At 33.7% G+C, this 17,002-nt stretch overlaps 1 protein-coding gene and 1 non-coding gene across 4 annotated transcripts in view; both read left to right on the top strand.

Moving 5' to 3' along the window:
* LOC126719323 (rust resistance kinase Lr10-like) overlaps positions 1–17,002 on the top strand; it is a 54,674-nt gene that overhangs the window by 10,425 nt on the left and 27,247 nt on the right. The gene's annotated exons all lie outside the window — the stretch shown is intronic.
* On the top strand, positions 15,687–15,757 carry TRNAG-CCC (transfer RNA glycine (anticodon CCC)). The gene has a single exon. It is a non-coding gene; the product is annotated as a tRNA-Gly (tRNA).

Here is a 17,002-nt window from a genome sequence, read left to right as displayed (position 1 = left end):
TAGGATTTATGAAGATACTTAGTTGCATAGTTATTAACCTTGGACCAACTAGGGCCAATTTAACCAGTAAATCAATAAATCGTTATCTAAGCTATAGTCTGATTGTTTAATTGGACCACTTATGTAATTGAACTAATACAATCCATCAAGTCTTTTACATTGTGTGCAACCTGGACGGGTTCTTCTCACCCAACTAGTTTTGTAATTCCAAAAAAATCAACCTTTATAAATCCATTACAGCACTATTCTCTAAATAAAGAGTAATGAAAATATAAGATTTCATAATGAGTTTGATATTAGGGTTTTTCAATAAAGATAGAGTTTCCAGTTTTAGTGGAAATCATAATCTAGGAAAGTGAGGAGTAATGAAAATATATGCTTTTGTAATGAGGCTGATACTGAACTTTTCAATTAAGATCAAGTTTCAAGTTTTAATGGAAATTGCAGTCCATAAAAGTAGAGTAGCAAGTGAGATATGCATTTTATATAGAACATGACTTTAGAGTTTGAGATATTTTTTTGTTCGACTAAGTAATAGAATTTTATTTACCAAAGACAAGAAGGGCTAGATTTTTTTGGCTTTTGACCATTTCAACTTGGATATATTAAAAGAGAAATTGTAGTGAAATTTATTATAGAACCAATATAAATGATTTTCAATACTTCAAAAAAAAAATTTGGGATCCATTTTGAAATATCATTAACGATTTCAAATATATTCAAAAACGGTTATTTATGTCTTTTATTTTGTTTAATTTTTTTAAAAATAGTATAGGTACTTGTTTTATTTTTCGTACACTAACTTAGATTTGAATTCTAGTATATTTATTACTCTTGAATTTTATCAAAATTTTATTGTTCAAGTTTTCGTTCCCCAAAGACAAATTCCTACTTCCATCCTCAGTTTTCTCTATATTTTCCTTTATTTTTAATTATTGGATGAAAAAACATTTAGGCTCATGTGAGACCCATGTGTTCTGTTAGGTAGAAAATGGGCAGGCCATGGATAGAAGTAATTGATATAGTATCAAAGTTATCGTACGAAATTGACAAAAAAAAAACAAAAAAAAAATTATGGAGCCTTAATGTAACAACTTGAAAGTTCAAAGGCGTGTTAGTGCAATTTACGCAAAGGGCAGTTCTATGTGTAACTCAGGTGGTTATAGGACCACCCTAACTTGCAATATATATATATATATATATATATATAGAGAGAGAGAGAGAGAGAGAGAGAGAGAGAGAGAGAGAGAGAGAGAGAGAGAGAGAGAGAGAGAGAGAGAGAGAGAGAGAGAGAGAGAGAGAGGGTTGGGTTTAAGTTACACCTAGTGTAACTTTAAACTTTAAGAAATGTTACACCACTCAATAATTTTTAATTGGATGTAAATTTTAACAAATCCACCGTTAGATTTTGTTATCTTCGTATACTTTTCATGCTTGCAAAATTTTAAGGTGATCAAAGATTAATAACCATGTCATCAATCAATTGTTTAAATTCAGTTTTTGTAGTTTAAAATAATGCATAAAAGATGAATTTATGAATCCAATGGTAAATAATATCTAATTGATATGAAAATTGGTATGAATGTTAAGAACATATAGAACATGTAATTCATCGGCAGGATTTTCAAATTATGATTTTTATAACAAGTTATTAGTTGGTGTAACACACACACACACACACCCAAAACTAACCTATTTTGACCACCTTAATAAAAGTATTGACCACCCTGACTTGAGAATTACAAGAATTTTGATTTAATAAAAATAAGAGTAATACTACATTCACAACAATTTTTACAATAATTTCACAACAAATCTTATGTGATAAGTGAAAAACAGTTACTAATTCTAATTTTGTCCCAATATCGACATCACTTTTTAACCTACCAATAAAAAATTGTTGCATAAGATTTGTTTTAAAAATATTGTAGATGTAGCAGGACTCCAAAAATAATTATGTCCCTCAAACATAATTTTTAACCCCTTAAATAAAAAAAACAAAAATAACCCAAACAGAAATCAGACTAGACCAAACAACAATAATTGAATAAATTATTCAACAAAAAGCCTATTCAAAAAAATAAAATAAAAATAATCATTCAAATTTGTAACTCTTTCAATTTTTATATAAAAATAATCCCTAATTTCATTTTTTATTGAAAAAAGGACTCAAGAAAAATATTTTAGTTATGAATTCCCCTTGGCAGTGCCGACAGTTATGCTCTTTTTGGCTTTGCAGTCACAATATTGACCTCAAATTTCTCACATGTATAACTTTTTTCATGCAAGTCGATCTACACATAAGAACTCCTCAAATATCAATTGGACCATTCAGCCCAAGCAGAAAATTTTTCTGTTTTGTGATTTTCTTTTGGCTAAAATGTAAGACCTACCATCTAAGTTTCACCAAAATTCATTTCAATTTTCTAATTTTGTGTTCGTTTATTTCAGTCTTCTAAATTTCAAGTTTATTTAATTAAGACATTTCTGTGAACTTTCGTTTACTTTTTTTTTTTTTAAATTCTATAAATATTTTTCAACCCTATATTGTTTTTTTTTTAATTTAAAATTTTGAAGAAAAAAATTTAATATTTTGGACAATTAACCACAACATTTAACAAATGAAATACCTTAATTGAATAAGAGAAATACTATATTCACAACATTTTTACAACAAATCATAGGTGGTAGGTTGTTACTGGTTGTTATTGTTGAGGCAAAAAAGTAATCTCAATGGTAGGTTCAAATTTGAATCAATAACAACTAACTACCTATGATTTGTTGTGAAAATGTTGTAAAAATGTTGTGAACATAACAATTCTCATTGAATAAACTTGAAATTTAGAAAACTTAAATTAACAAAAGAAAAGTTAAAAGACTTAAATAAATTATGGATTTTACCATTTTATTTTATACTCAAAATGTAAAATTTCATTGCTCACAATCTTGTCTTGGGCTACTTTTTATAAGTCGGACGGACCAATTTTGTAAGTGGATGGCTTTTAGCACAAAAAAAGAATAGTGATTGAGCCATCAAGCTCCCTTTCTTCTTGATTTATTTAATAATAAAAATAAAAAATGGCAATCACTCTTTAGCAGCATCAATATCAATATATATATATATATATATATAAAGCAGAGACCTCATGTGGGAGAGCATGAGGTTCTGTCAAGTGGCAAAACCTTTGCAATAATCTTTCTACAATTTCCACACATAGTTGTCCCAAGAGACTCTCTCCAAGACATTGATCATTAATTTAGCATTTTAGATCCTTTCATTGTTATCCTTTTTTCTTTCTTTCTTTTCGTACATATTTGTGAAGGGTTTTCTCATTCATTGTCTTTCACCTTCTCTCAACTCTTCATATCCCCCCACCATCAAACCCAATTAGCTAACATTCAATTGCCACCATATTGGAATTAAAACCCAATTGCTCACATTCAATGCTTCTCAATGTTTTCGACTTCTCAAGTTAATTTAGTTCACTATTACTACTATCTTCTCCACTTTTTTTTTTTTTTTTTTTTTTTTGATGCGAACTATGACAATTTTATTAAGAAGAAGAAAACATTACATCAGAAGCTACTAACTGCTCCACAAAAGGAGGACAAGTTCCTAACCAACTAACAGAATCCGATAAGGACTTAGCGTGTTGGGCTAACCCATGCGCTACCTTATTACCACATCGTGACACAACAGAAAACAAGCAATCTCTGAAACGAGTAGCTTGAAGCAAGGATCCTGAGATCAAATTGTAGATACTGGTTGGAGGAGTAATAGAGCCTGTGAGGGAGTTATGAACAACCAACGAATCACCTTCAAAGATCGCAGAGCTAATACCACGTTCCCAAGCGAACCTCAATTCTTCCTCCATTGCCTTGGCTTCAACTTCCAGAGGACCCAAGGGGGCGAGAATCTTCATGCTCAGCGCAGCGTACACCAGCCCAAAGTGATCCCTAATAACGACTCCGATGCCCACAGCACGTTGTCTCTCAAAAACCGCTCCGTCAACATTAACTTTGAGCCACGAATGCTGAGGAAGAACCCAGCCAACCTCAACCTCTGGATTCTTCACTTTAATACAATGATTTGCCACTTGAAACTCTTCTAAAAACTCCAACGTCCAGCCAGCAATACCAGAAGCCGTCTTGCGAGCCCCACCAACTCGAACTTCATTTCTATTGGACCAAATACCCCAGGCAACAATAAATAAACGAGCCAACTCCTGGACCGACCACTGCTTCACATTCCGAGCATACCAAACCAGATCAATAAATTCACGCACCTCTCCCATGTCTGGATCGAGATCGATATTCGCCGCTATCCACACCTCCTTAGCCTTATCACAATGCCAAAGCACATGTGCCGTAGACTCCACAGCTGCCCCACACTCATCACAAATGTCATCCTGGGTTACTTTCCGGTAGAACAAATTAGCCTTTGTTGGCAAAATGTTCCTACAAGCACGCCATGCAAAATTCTTAATTTTATTGGGCAGAGGTAACTTCCAGATACACCTCCAAAAGGACACCATGTGCTGTGGCGTCGAGCTCTCACCCTGCTCTGTATCATTCCTGGCTTGGCGAGCAACACGATAAGCACTGCTCACAGTGAACCGGCCAGCAGGAGTATAAGCCCAAATCAGCCTATCTGCAGGCAACGATGGACTAAGAGGAATAGAGAGGATAGCTTCAGCATCAAAAGGAAGAAACACCTCATGGATTATATCAGACTTCCAGGTTGCTGTCTCCGTATAGATGAGTGCAGAGACTAAGGCATCATCAGGAAAAAAATGGGGAACAGTTACAGGTTTATGCGAGGGCGGGGAAGGCAGCCACTTATCTCTCCACAAGCTGACCGAACTTCCATTACCAATTTGCCAGCGACATCCTAATTGAACAACCTTCTGGGCTTCCATAATACTCCGCCAAGAGTAGGAGGGATGCCTCCCCAACGAAGCAGTCAAAAAATCTCCATGTGGAAAATACTTGGCTTTATACACTCGATAAAATAATGAGTTTGGACAATTCTGAAGCCGCCATCCTTGTTTGGCCAATAAAGCAATGTTAAAAGCTTTCAAGTCACGAAAACCCATACCTCCTTCCTCTTTTGGAGCACACATCTTATCCCAACTTAGCCACGCCAATTTATTTTGATTTTCTTGTTGCCCCCACCAAAATCGCCTCACCATGCCAGCAAGTTCATCACACAAAGCATCAGGAAGCTTAAAACAACTCATAGTATAGGCTGGGATAGCTTGGGCCACTGATTTAATCAGAATTTCTTTACCTGCACTCGATAGAAGCTTCTCTTTCCAGCCAGATAATTTATTCCCCAACTTATCTTTGAGGTCATTAAAGGTATTCCTCTTAGATCGCCCCACCAAAGAGGGTAATCCCAAGTATTTTTCATGTTGCCGGATCACTGGAGCCCCAAACCTCCTTTGTATTTCCTCCTGAATTGGCCTTGGAGTATTTCTGCTAAAAAATAAAGCAGTTTTATTCCTATTCAATTGTTGCCCTGACACGGATTCATAAACTGAAAGGATCTGCTGCAAAATTGCACACTCCTCCAAAGTAGCTTGGCAAAAGATCAGGCTATCATCTGCAAAAAACAAGTGAGAGATACGAGGAGCACCACGACAAACAGCTACTCCTTTGATACTTCCACTTTCTACCTGTTGTCTAAGTAAACTAGATAAGCCTTCTGCACAAAGTAAAAATAGATAAGGAGAAAGAGGGTCCCCTTGACGTAAACCCCTTGAAGGAATAATACGCCCTTTAGGTTGCCCATTAATCCGAATAGAATAAGTAACAGTGCATACACATCTCATAACAATCTCCACCATTCTCCTATGGATGCCAAGCTTTTCCATAATACCCTTCAAACAAGCCCATTCAACCCTATCGTACGCCTTACTCATGTCAAGTTTCAAAGCCATCTCCCCAATCTTTCCAGTCCTTTTCTGGCTAATATGGTGCATAGTTTCATATGCCACAAGAATATTATCGGTTATGAATCGACCCTTAGTGAAAGCACTTTGGTTTTCACTGACTAAGCTAGACAAAACTGTCTTAAGCCTATTGGCCACAGTCTTAGAAGCAAGTTTATAAATGACATTACAAAGACTTATAGGCCGATACTCAGTAATTTTACGGGGGTTTTTAACTTTAGGGATAAGAACAATATGGGTATCATTAAAATTCGGTGGGGTTATCCCATGATTCAAAAAATCCAAAACTGCATGTGTGACACAATCACCAGAAAGAGTCCAGAATTTTTGATAAAAGAGAGGGGGCATACCATCAGGGCCAGGAGCTGTTGTAGGATGCATCTGACTTAGCGCTTGTTGCACCTCCATTGCTTGAAAATCTCGGCCAAGCAAATTGTTCATAGGCTCAGAAACCACGGCCTGCACCGTATCAACTACTCTCCCAATATCAGACGGGTTGGAAGTGGTGAATAACATTGAGAAATAATCTGTGACAATCTGCTCAATTGCCTCTGGAGTTTCCTGCCAGGTACCCGAACTGTCCTCCATGCCCTCAATCATATTTTTCTGATTTCTATTGGAAGCTTTGACATGAAAAAACCGTGTATTTCGATCACCAGCCACCAAATACATATTTCTAGAGCGCTGCTGCCACATGACCTCCTCAGTGTCTAACCATGAGCCCAACTCCACTTTATTCTCTTCTTAACCTTCAGTTGCTGTTGCCTTGGAATTTTCTGAACTAAGCTTGAGACAGTCCAGAAAGACACATGGACAAAATGGTCTACACATCACCATCAACTTTTGTCTATTGGAACAATTCCTCTTTATGTAGTCCAACTTTTTATTGTTTTCTTAATTTAGCCAATGATTTGGTTAGATTCATCTTTTTAATCAATCCATTGTATACGTAGCAATTGGTTATGAACGGTGATTAGAGATATTGCTTTTTTAATTTTTGTTTTTGTTAATTTAATTGTGGGAGTACAATGCTTTTGTTGGTCTTTGATTTATAAACTTCAAGTTTTTTTTTTTTTTTTTGATAACTATTGTTGAGGGCCATTTGTGAGAATCTAGGAAGAAAGAAAGAAAGCCCAATAACAAGGGCAGCAAAGAATTGGCAAGCAAACAACAAAACCATTAGGCCCAAGCGGCAGGAATAATGAATCACAGGCCCAAGAAATAAACAAATGGGCCTTAAAGAGGCAAGTGGCCTTAAAGAAGCCCGGAAAGAAAGAAATAGCATCCAATGGGTAGTGTATGATGTAGAAAGTGAAAAAGGGCTGCCGCAGGCCTAAAGTAATACAAACTAAGAAAGTAAGGGGTTTATGGCAGGCCCATGAACCCCAAGGATGAGAATAAGGTTATTGGGTCGGGGAAGATCAATAAAGTTAGTAAAAGTCCATGAAAATGCAGAATTAGCAAAAGGGCCAAGGAAGCCCAAAGAAAGCAAATGGGCCAAGGACGCCCAAGAGAAAGACAAAAGGGACACAGGAGCCCATAAGTAAGAAAAAACCAGTGGTCATACCAAGCCACTGGGAGAAAGAGTAAACGGCTTGCCTAAAAAGGCCCAGCAGGATTAAATCATCACGACAGGCACTATAAAAAGAGAGTCTTGCCGTGAGCAGAAAGGAGGAGGAACGACGGGAACTTTGACTAAGAAATAGGATCTTGCAAAGAGAAACTGAGAAATAGAAAAAGAAACAAGTGGGAAAGAAAGAAAGAAAACAACCAGAAAGAAAGACAAAGTGAGAATTAGAACGGCAGGCATGCACCAGTGGATTGATTCCCTCTCTCCCTCATGAAATCCTACTCTCTATGAAAACCTCAAGGAGCCTCTGTGCAAAAACCACTCAGGTCTGTTTCCCTCAGGGCAGTTAATCTCCACGGCAGGACTTTTTCCTCAGAGATTAATTGCGTTGAGAAAGAACATTCTTTCCTCTCTGGCTTTGCTCCTGCGAACCGAATTTTAGTTGATTTTCCTAACATTCTGATTAACCCATACATATTAATACTTGTTAACTTCTGTTCTGTTCTTTCCCTTCCGTAAAAAATGATTAATATTGCTGCTATAATTGTGTTCAAGGGCTGTTTGGTCATTTCTCACTGAGTGGCTAGATATTTTGTTTATTTTATTATTATTATGTCTGTCTGCCACAACTTGTCTGAAACAGTTCTGCCTGCCGTAAGCACGTTCCTAGCAAACCTGGCCTAGTTTGCGCACAAGCCGAACCAACTTGAGTTGCAGCTGGACCGGTCCCAACTCCCTTATCCAGAAAACTTGGGTCTAATGCCGTAGGAAGCAGCCCAACACCACTAGCACAGCCCACCACTTTACAACTATAAACTTGAAGTTGGTAAATAATTAATGAAAACCTTCTTCCTATTAATAATATTCCTTTACAATACGTTTATCATTATTCACAATGTATTAACATGAATATTGATAGTATTTTAATATCAAATTGAGTTAGCTAACTTAGTGTATAAGGCTTGATCCAGTAGAAGTTTCACTCTTGAATAAAAAGAAAAAAAAAAACACCAAAATTTTTGAAATAAAATGGAAGGTGATTATATTGATAATTTTGGTTTCAATTAAAATTTAGTAACTAAATTGGATTTGATTTTATTAGGGGTTTTATTTCCTTCGGATTTTAAAGATTTGTCGTGCTTTTGAAGTTGCCATAGGTGAATAATGTACAAGTAGATCCAATTGTTGTGCAAATTGATAGGCTTGATTTAGTTCTACAGGAGAACTCTGATTTGGATACATATGAGACTTTGGTCAGGTATTGATTATATTGTTAGTAATCTTAATTTTGGTTTCACACGAAAACACTTTCTATATGTATTAGTACAATATATCATGGTTACATTTTATATATATATATATATATATATAGAGCTTGTATGTAATTATACATGGCATTCTTATATATTCAAGCATCCCACACTTTGGGTTTTGTTGTGGACAAGTTATTCTATGAATATCAATTTGCTTCCACTTTGCATACATAAAGTTTTGATTAAAAAGTATTAAAGATTTTTCTTTATTTGTAAATTTTAATCGAGGAATATTAACAATTTGGAGGCTCTAAATGGTATATGCCGGATTTTCCTAAAATCTATGTCAAGAAATGTGTTGTTGCTTTAGATTGAGAAGGAAGATGCGGAATTTTCTCCCTTGACTTTTATTTCAGTGAAATCTTTTTTTCCCTTCATTGTTTTGTATTGAATTTAAACTGTATTTTTCTCTTGAAAAGTTGGGACTTTAATACATCTCATTTCTTCTATTTCAAAGGCTTCATCGAAATCTTGGTAAGAAAGAAAAAAGAAGAGGCTAAATAGAAATCTATCAAAGAGTTTGGAGGTGGTTAGTAATATGTGAAAGGCTACGGAAAATAATAGAAGTTTTGTAGCAGAATAGCTTCATAAACACTCCATGGTAATGCTAGTAAGTGATATAAAAGTTCAACATGTACTAAACTTCTCTTTTCTTTATCCCTATGTCTCTCTTTCTCATGTTTTCTTGCATTCTTCACCAGGACCTACGCAGGGCCGGCTCAAGGCCTAGGCAAGTTAGGCCTAGGCCTAAGGCCCCACCAAAAAAAAAAAAAATTTCCTTAGGATAAAAAGGCCCCACTTTTCATAGTTAAATGCCCAAATTTTTATACAATCATATATATTTTCTAAATGTTGTACATTTTTTTTATTAGTGATATACAAATTTTACTATTGGCTTACAAATTGTCATGTTATTAATAACAAAAAACGTGATATAAACATTTATTAGTTAAATTGATGAAGTTTATCAATGAGAGACAATATCACATTATATTTTGAACATTTTATAGTGCTTTTAATTAGCGCATTTTTCTTTTTCATTTCTATTAAGACTCTCAAAGTACGAGACCAATAGAACCTTAACTCAACTGAAACCCTAAAATATTTCAAAAAGATGTTGCAAATGTGTTAAATCATCAATTATAGATTAATCTCCCCTAAGAGTTTGAGACTTTGATTTTTGTAAATTAATATCCTACAAAACCATAAACCAAATAATATCTATATCTCTCTCTCTTAAAATCAAAATATAAAATTAAAAATTAGATTACAACTTTATTTAACTATGCATCGTCTTATATCCAAAATAAAGTATCTTTTTCAATCATAATATATTTTTATTTCTTTTTATTAATATTTATAATTCAACTATGATATTCAATTCTCTATATGAAATTAACATTAGTCTAATTGGTATTATTTATGTATTTAATGTATCAAATTAACCTTAATTTGATTAATATTAAATAATTTTGTTTAATTAATATTTACATATTAAAGGCCCCGTATAAATTTTTCGCCTTAGGCCCCAAATTATGTTGAGCCGCCCCTAGACCTACGTAGACTCAAAACCCAAAGGACCAAGACCCTTTTCCTCCTCAACCCCATGTCAAACTCAACCTCTCGCTCGCCCCAAGGATAAATGTTATGTTAGTGGAAAATTGTAATGATGCAACATGTTATTGATTAGTGAATGATATGATTTGATAAAATGATATTACCTAATGTTATTACTTTTAACTTATGTTCAACACTCTACTTAATCTTCTCATATAGTATGTTACAACAACATCCGCATTGCGCAGGGCCCTCAACTAGTTAATATTTAATTTGAGCTACTATTTGGTGACATTCCTATGGTTGACAAACAAAGAATTTGATCAACTTTTCTTACACATGGTATGACCATAAGAAGCTATTTGATTTATCATGCTGGGATGACAAGTTGTGTTTTCATTGATGTTCCAATGAGAAAGCAATAAAGATAAGGGAATAAGGATGACACTATTTGCAAAAGTCATTTTCAAGTTTGTATGGAAGGGAACCCCACAGCTCCTTGGAAGCTATTTATTGACTAATGAGTCATGGTTTCTATTGGATATGAAGGTGCATACATAGCATTTATACCAAACTTGTCCATATTGTCAGCACTTACCTTCCAATAAGGTCTTTTAAGTTTACCCGCTGAACAATTTCTTGTTTTATTTTTATTGGTTAAAGAATAAAGGAAATGGAAGAATTGATAAAATTGTCAATTTATATAAATAAATAAAATTGTAACTTTTTTCAACATTTCTTAAAAGATGGATTGAGTGGAGAATTTAAATACCCACAAGTATCCATTTACTTGTGTGGTTTACAATCAAAGGTAAAAATATTAGAAAATCTTTCAATATTTTCAAGACTCCAAAAACGGTACTTTATACCAAACACCTTCAAAAATATTTAAAATACAACTTTTTTAACCTTGAACTCATCTCATGAAAAGACTAAACCCACTAAACCAGTACAATATGTGCTAAGATGTTATTTGTATGTAACCTAAACGTTTAAGGCCGTACCCCATTTTTAAAAACAGAATACTGTTTTTAAAAACAAAAACTAGTGGGTTCCAAATCTTTTATAGCCTATTTTCATAAAACTGTTCTCAAAATTAAGTATGCAAAATGATTTTCAGAAAACACCCAAAAGGTGTTTTTTATAATAATAAAAATTCGTTAAATTGTTCATCAAGGACCCTGGGTTTTGTAGCAAAGCTAGGTTTTGCAGTGACAACAACTGTGAACCAAGAATGACAATTGACCAAGAGTATTAGCATCAACTCATGTAAAATAAGATGAAGCTCAAAATATAGTACGTCATTGAAGTACAAAAATCACCAACATCAAATTATGAACCATTTATGTAAAATGGAATTTTACTACCGTGTTTGTACAAATACACAATTTACTAGAGCTTATGCAAAATGACTTTTTATTATTTCTTTTTGTTTTTCAAGAGTGAAAAAAAAAAAAAAACAAAAACAAAAAAGAGTGGATAGTAATTGTTACGTGTGAAGAGAGAAAAATGATTAAAAAAAAAAAATAAAAAAATTTATTTTAATCAAATAGATAATCATATGCGAGTGTTTTGAAAAAATGTTAGCTAAAAGCCTAAAATAGAAAGAGTAGATTTTATTCTAAAATAAACAATAATTTTTGTATAAATTGATGCAATGCATATGTGATTTGCATTGTTGTCCAAAAAGCTTGACAACTGATTTATTGAAAATATCTTAAGAAACATAACCCTGCCATCAATATATATATATAATATTTAAACTTATGCATATTTACTTTATTCTTTCTTATTCTAAAAATTAATATCTTAAAAGATACAGAATATAACAGCCAAAATTTAATCATGTATATGGAGCTTGTTCACTGCTTACTCCATATTGAGTTACATGGACTTCCATAAAATGATCCAACAGAAAGATAGAAAAGGAAATCAATGCTACATGGTTCAAAATGGAGCTTTTTCTTCTATAAATCAAATGCAAATCTTGCATCATCCAATAATAAAAAATCAAAATATATTAATAAGTTCTAAAAAATATAGACGATGCACCAAGCAAAACAAGCACTCATCCTTAATAATGACTTTGAAACAATTATCAATGAGGAAAAGGAAATCTTAAAATCTTTCCCATGAACTTCAAGCATTAGTTAAAGAATAGTGAATTAGAATAAAATGGTACGAGGTACTCTTGCTTTGCACCAGGGCCTCACTTCATGTTAAGTCACGTCCTAGGCATGTATTGTGGTATCCATAAACACTGGAATGTGGGTAAATGCATTAGAAATAATTACCGAGTGGTACTAAGGTTGAAAAAAAAAAAAAAAAAAAAAAAAAAAAAAAAAAAACTTGCTTTCTTTTGTACCACAACCTTACTACAACTCTGATGTAGCAGGTTATGATAAGTGAAGAAAAAATGATAGGTCAATATGAAAGTGACAAGTAGCCAGTTGCAATGTGTTATATAAAGATAATTGTGGAAAATAGTGTGGTCCTAAATTTAGTCTCATAAATAAAATGAGCTAAACTTGTAGAGATAATATATCATTTACTCATCATTTTAGTTAAAAAGAGGTATTTTTCAGTAGTTGGTGCTTAAATTCCATGCTCTATATTTTCATGACTTGAATGCCTGAAATTTATAAAGAAGACATTCAAAACCATTAGGTGCATTACAATTCACATTAATTACTGTCAGATCTTCCCCAGTGACATTTTTCAATAACAGCAAAATGAATGCCATTGAATTTAATTTTTGGTTTATAATGCTCTAATTTGTGCCAAGTAGCATTTTCATTTGTCAAGAGTTTTGTAGTTTATTGACACCTAATGCTTTCAATGAAAGTATTCAAAGTTCAAATTCCCCCTCACTCCATGTAACTATCAAATTATCAAAAATAAATAAAGGCATTGTCACTAGCATCAATGCATCAAGACAACTTAATAAAAATAAAAATAAAGTAGATGGCTGATGATAGATCTATTATCATGTGTTTGTGTTGTGTATATATTTATATAATTTAATGGTAAAAATGGATGCATCATAATTACGATCTGCATATCCCTTCCCAAAATTTCAATACGGCATTCAAACCCTTTGAGATGTCTTAATTTATTAAAAATCACCATATATACTTTTAGATTTTCTTTGGGGGAGTTGTTGTATTAGGCCTGTGGAATAATGAGCTTAAATTTGGTTTATATAGATCCCTTAAATTTCACAGCATTTACTATGCGTCTGTAGTCTGGCATTTTCAAAGTGCTTTGTTTGCTTCCTACAGCTAATGAGCTAGAAATGGGAGATCTCAAGATTTTAGGACAATTATGGAACAACCGGTTTTAGTGTATAAACACTTGAAAACTATTATTTAAGTAGTAGTACCAAACACTCTCTTGACTTTTTTTTTCTTTCTAAAAGCATTGGATATAACAAAAATAATTTCTTCTCTCACTTTCTATTTTATATTAAATTTTTTTTTCCTTTTTTTTTTAAGGCAAAAGGGAAAGGTAACGGAGCTTACAATACAAGGACTGCAAACCTTTGATGAAGGTTGGGCCATCCAAATAGGTGTATGTTGCTGTCAATAAATTTGACTAGGACTGTCTAGACTCTAAACACTCTGAGAAAATCTATCATGTATTCACCTTCTCATATGGGGGTAAATCATACATCTACACAAACATGAGTTAAAGTCGGCTCGGGTTTGAGATTAACCCGCCAATTGAATGGATAACCAAGTTATTCAAATGAATGATAGCTATTTTTTTTAGAGAGAGAAAGAACTGAATATTGAATTTTAAAATGAAAAGGAAAAAAAAGGATGGGAAATGATTGAGTTTTGATCCAATCAATGAGTGAATGGCACCCAATTTCTAAATATGGCCGAATTGTTATGTTATTTTCAATCAAGTCAGTTTGGGCAAGTGAGAAATCACCCAAATTGATCATACCTGAATCGAGAATCATTGGTTTCAAGTGTCAAAGACCGTGATCAACTGTCCCACCATTCAAAACCATCCATGAGTCTTTGGGTTAGATTGGATCAGATGGGTGAGTTGAGTTTAGTAGGTCTTTGGATTGCCCTAACCTTAGGGATGTCAAAAAATCTCAACACCGCTTGACCCATCTTGCTTTGTGCGAGTTTTTCTTGCTCCAAAGAGATGACAAAATAGAGACAGGTTTTGCTTGCCCAACCTCATCTCAGCTTTGTGTGTGTGTATATGTATATACAAATTATTTTTATATAGAATTTAATCGCTATTACACAAATCTAATTTATAATATGTTTTTGTTGTACATATCCTATTACCATAATCCAAAACTTGCTTTCTCTCCCATTTAGCATTCTCATAACCTCATTCCTAGTGACATCTCTGTCAAAACTTGGCAAAGATCTCTTCACCTCTCTTGACACTTAATGGCTCAAATTCGTGCCATTATCGCCAAATCTGCAACCATCATTCACCCTTAATTGGTTTCATGAATTTCATTTGACCTACTTCCGTGGACTTCCAGATGGTCAAGATAACGTTTATACTTGATCAATAATGGCTTCTGCCTCCCCTAGCCGACATGGTCATTTCGAATGATAGACTTAGCTTCAAATCAACTTGACTTGACCTGGACACCCCCTAAAAATGGAAAGTAATATTGTTGATTGATGTTCACAGTAGGTGATTTGTATCTTCATCAACTAAGCCACAAAGTTCCTAGAGATTATGATATATTGGAGCAACACTATCTACTTAATATAAGACACCGAGAAATAGCCTTAGAGAACGATATAGGATATAGGTGCTGTGAAATTATTTTCTTCATGTTAAATAGCATTTTTTGGTATTTCAATGGAAATATTTGGATTCAAATCTCCCTCCCTACTTAAAAGTGTATAAAACATAATCCTTCCCAAATTATATTGACTAAGAAATTGACATTATCAGCTCCATTCCAAATGATTATGTTACTAGTTTTCTACACACACAATCTCTTTACTTTTTATACTACTAATTTTACTTGGATCAAATATTAATTTTACTCACATATGCTAAGAGTCTAGTAACTCAATCGGCATCTTTTAATGTTTTTGAAGAAGATGTCAAAGGTTCAAATCCTCCCTCCTCCAATTTGAGAAATATCATCAAAAATTCACCCAATGGGAATCATTTATTGCAATAACTTGTGCTCTTGCTTTTCAAGATTCCAAAGGCTCTTGGACAATAATGCTCATTCAATTTGAGAAGGCATACTACACTATTAATTATTTATACACAATACCAACAATCGACTAAGAAGCGCATCTGGTGTAGTGGTATCATAGTACCCTCCCACGGTACTGACCAGGGTTCGATTCCCTGGATGCGCACTTTGTTTATTGCTTTTTTTTTTTTTTTTTAATCTCCAATCCCAGCAATCTCGCATACACAGTGGTATTACCCTTCTTTTTTTTTTTTTTTAATCCCCAACCCCAACAATCACTGATATGGCGAATTTGCATGAAATGAAAGTAGAATAAATAAATGACATAATAAAAATCATGATCTATCTTTTCTTAATAATATGATGAACATCTTACTAAATATCGGCCATTGCGCAAGTGACTATGACATTTGACATTTCACAAGTGGGGTGTGAGATGTTTAAGCACTGGAGTCTTAACTTCCTAAAGTCCTAACCAACAACAAAAAACGCCATGACGATAATTACTTCTAACGAATTTTTGGTTAGGAAAGTAGGACTCGGGCTTAATTCAAAGCACAAAGTAATGCTCATCAATGGTGTTATGAGATCAGGGCTAGCTAACCGGCTAAAAGTATTTAGTCACAGGAATATCGAGTTGTAACAGTTTGTATTTGCAATGCATCAAGCAATGATACACACTTTTAACAGTTTGTTTTAAAAGTACTTATCAATTGTAGAAAATAATATCTCATCCAAAAACTTGGGGAAAACATATTCAGTTCTAGGCCTGATACTAACACTAACTAAATCTAGAAAATGTCTAAATGAAACCTAGTCAGTCATGAACATTAATGAGTTATTCTACCAACTATTTATTGTTTGATTAACTAACCAACTCCTTCAAACTTCTTGCCACTTGGGCTTGATTTAGAAAATCTGCAGACTAACTAAATATCGGCCAGCTTGTGACACAGAGAGCCTCCTATAATCCAGTTAGCCACAAAAATCATAAATTACTAGCAATTATGCCATAGATCTCCTACAACTTTGTTAGTTCAAAATGATCTTAAATTATGCTTATATTCAAAGCGATTCGTTTGGATTCAGGAGACATAAGAAATGGCCTAATAGGCTTAACAGAGCATAAAACATTGTTGTGCACTTAATAGGCAAGATGTTAAGCAGTACAAAGCTAAGGAAACTAACTAATTTTAGCTTGAAAATCCATTGCAAACATTCCCCAATCCAAAACAGAAAAACAAAAAAGAAAGAAAGAAGAAAATTAATCTGGCCATTCTTTCTTCACATGCAAAATCGATGGCTATCTAAAACATAATTGATTCCAAAACAAATCCAAGAATTATCCAGTAGCACTCAACTTTGAGTCATACCTCACAAATATGAGGCATAAAAAAGGACAAAATTTTGC

This window comes from Quercus robur, chromosome 1, assembly GCF_932294415.1.
Source record: "Quercus robur chromosome 1, dhQueRobu3.1, whole genome shotgun sequence".
In the NCBI taxonomy this organism is placed as follows: Eukaryota; Viridiplantae; Streptophyta; class Magnoliopsida; order Fagales; family Fagaceae; genus Quercus; species Quercus robur.
This window is presented reverse-complemented; position numbering and strand designations above follow the sequence as displayed.